General features: G+C 41.1%; 1 long non-coding RNA gene across 1 annotated transcript; it reads right to left on the bottom strand.

The window, feature by feature from the left end:
* Positions 1 to 818: 818 nt before the first annotated feature.
* LOC127931331 (uncharacterized) lies at positions 819 to 2,867 on the bottom strand. The gene is made up of 2 exons (XR_008140746.1): positions 2,615 to 2,867; positions 819 to 1,442 (listed from the first exon to the last, which is right to left on the bottom strand). It is a non-coding gene; the product is annotated as an uncharacterized LOC127931331 (long non-coding RNA).
* Between the last annotated feature and the right edge of the window lie 518 nt (positions 2,868 to 3,385).

Here is a 3,385-nt window from a genome sequence, read left to right as displayed (position 1 = left end):
ATTTAACCCTCTGGCATACATTCCTGTTCTGTCCGTGATCGTTTATGTCGTTAGTGGTTGTGTTTTGTGCTAGTGTTTTTTTTTGTATGTTCCTCTTTGGCATTTTGCTTGAGATTTTGAGTAAACTCAGTTATGTTACTCAATATCTGTGTCCTGCGCCTGACTCCGCTATAACTCTGCACCCAATCGCTGACACTTCCTTTCTTTGGACCCTTCTTCCACTTGCCCCTTCCATTGTTCTGGTAATAATGCATTCAGTTGGTTGTAATTTTGAATAGAGGAGACATTTGCAAATGTTTTTGTTAACTGCATGTGTTACATAACTTCAGCAGTCCTATTTATGATATCATTTACAAAGATTATACTGTGTTTTTTAAAATGTGTATATTTGAGTTGAACCATAAACATTTCTTGTAATATTTTCTGTCTTTTCTGGTGGATTAAAATGAAATTGCAACCAACTTCCTATGGCTTTAAAAAAAGGCAATATTTTGGAGATTATTTCATTTTCAAATAACTGAAAGTGAGAGGTTTAATCTGAATAAAGGGAAAAATGCCATTCTCGAACATGGGGCCATTCTTATTAATCTGCTAGAGATCCAGTTTGATTTAACTTCTTATGGCTGCATCCCTTGTTCTCAATTTCCGCCTGAAGACGTACCCTAATCTAACTGCCTGTAGCTCAGCCCTAGAGGCAAGGATATGCATATTCTTGGTATGATTTGAATGGAAACATTCTGAAGTTTGTGGAAATGTTAATTGAATGTAGGAGAATATAACACAGTAGATCTGGTGGAATAAAAGAGAAAGAAAGAGCATACGTTTTCTGTTTTTTATTGTTGTAGCATCATCTTTCACATGTACTATAATAGCCACACAGTCAGATAGGATGCTTGAGATCATTTTGATGGATAACACAAGAGGGAAACTCTAGGAGTGCAAAGTTTCAGACTGATAACTTCAGGAATGGGTGAGCTACATGACATTTAGCATGAAGTCACCCAGGTGTCCCACACAAGTTGCCCAAATGTACCCAAGTGGCCGAATTGGTGAAATGACCTATAACTATATACAAAAGTGCAAATAACTATATACAACATATCAAAAAGCAATTCTAACACACAACAGTTTTTATAAAAATGTTTTTTTTTAAATAATAGAAGACATTTTTACCATTTGGAAGTGCTGCCTGTGCCATGTCCCATAGCGGTCTCTTTCTGATGTAAAGCAGAGGCAAACTGAACAACTGGTGCAGGTGATCGGGGACTTCATGCGACACAGAACACAACAACGCCTCCATGCTGTGCCCTTTTGGCCCTGAGGCACAGTCATGCCTGCAGTAATGAACTGTGGCATACGAACACCACTGGAGGTGGGAGTAGAGGGGGCAGAGGTAGAGCGGGCAGCTTGGCTCCCGGGGCTCCCAGTCGGAGTCGCTATCACTGTGAAAAAAAAACAACTTTCATCATCACATAAAATAAACAGATATGTATTGTATAGAGCAGAGGGAACAGTCACTAAGGTGAAGTGCTGTTCCATTCAACTCCTGCCCTCCCCTGAACAGCACCCAATGGCTATTTCATATGGAAATGGGGTGGAGTAGCAGGCGCAGTGGCCATGTGTGTGTTTGCTGTTCTACTCCATTCCATTTGAATAAAAAATGGAAAATATATATATCTGACATGGAATATATATATATATACATACATATACACACACACACACACACACACACACACACACACACACACACACACACACACACACACACACACACACACACACACACACACACACACACACACACACACACACACCAAACAAACCAACAAACAACACACACACACAACACACACACACACAATTTCACTCTGAAATTTCCCCTGATGTTGATCCCTGTACGGCTTTGTGTGACTGAAGCCTTTAGTAAGAGGTCTAATGCTTTAATATTTAATCATTTCCGCCCTTCAAATTCATGTTTATTATTTAATTTGATTATTTAACAGTTCTTGTGCTGACTTTGCTTCCAGAGGCCGTTTAAAAGTCAGTAGTGAGTGTTGCAACCGAGGACAGACGATTATTTACCTGCTAATCGCTTCAGCACTTGGCGGTCCTGTTCTGTGAGTTTGTGTGGCCTACCACTTTGCGGCTGAGCCGTTGTTGCTCTTAGACGTATGCACGTCACAATAACAACACAGTTGACTGGGGCAGCTGTATCAGGGAAGAAATTTGACTGACTTGTTGGAAAGGTGGCATCCTATGACGGTGCCACGAGTGTTGCATTGTGCCCCTCGCCCGCCGTAATTCATTTTCCGCTTAATATAAATAATTTGATAGCATTTACTTGTACTTTTACTCAAGTATGGCAGTTGAGTACTTTTACACCGCTGTACACAGGTACATTTTAAACCAGATACTTTTATTCAAGTGTTATTTTACTGGGTGACTTTCACTTATAGTTGTAATTTTCTGTTCAGGTATCTTTACTTTTACAATTGCGCACACACACACACACACACACACACACACACACACATAAACTCAACTCCCTCAGCGCTTACAACATGAACACTTTGATAAATGAAGACTGTGTGTGTGTGCCCTCAGGACTTACATTTGATCGTTCATTTCTTTGTATGATCGTATTGTGTGTGTTCCTATTCTCCTTCCCATGTTCCCAGCGGACTTCCCAGTGATCAGCATTCTACACACACCAGACACACCGATACCCCTGCAACTTGGGGATTTTCCGCTGAATCATGAGGGTAGGGGGAGTGGCATGCATGTTTTGGCTAGGGGCACCCATCCTCTAACACACACCCTGTTTAAACACACACGCCCCCTCCACCCGTTCCCTCCACTGCTGTTCCTCGGTACATTTCAAATGATGCTCTCTCTCCCTCTTTTGTTCTCTGTCTTGCCCTCTCTCTCCCAACCGCGCTAATTGATTTTATCCCACACAACATCTAAGCCACTCTCCTCGTCTCTCTTCCATCTAAGACTCCCTCCTTGAGTTATATTTTGAAAGCACTTATTAACAGACACAAACTCTAGAGAGGCAATTTAATTCAACATAAGTAAACGTTCTATCGGATGTATTCATAATCCATGTATTCATAATAATTTTAGGGCCTTTTAATTCCCCAGTAGAATATTTTCTCTTATACTACCATGGTGACGCCTCTGTGTGTGTGGGGTATTCCATTACGTCATGAGCCTGTTTGAGTGGCTAATTGGCATACTTGTTAGGATCGTTTTTTCATTACTGGCGGTGAACTCCGTCAGGGTTACGAAAGCAGGTTAGAGATGCTTTGTTCTACGTTAATGAGTCTGGTTGATCAGAAATTAGAGCGCGCAGGGAGAAGGTCTTGGCAACGAAATGAAA

Source organism: Oncorhynchus keta, chromosome 8 (assembly GCF_023373465.1).
Source record: "Oncorhynchus keta strain PuntledgeMale-10-30-2019 chromosome 8, Oket_V2, whole genome shotgun sequence".
In the NCBI taxonomy this organism is placed as follows: Eukaryota; Metazoa; Chordata; class Actinopteri; order Salmoniformes; family Salmonidae; genus Oncorhynchus; species Oncorhynchus keta.
Note: the sequence above shows the minus strand (reverse complement) of the source record. Positions and strands in the feature narration are given on the sequence as shown.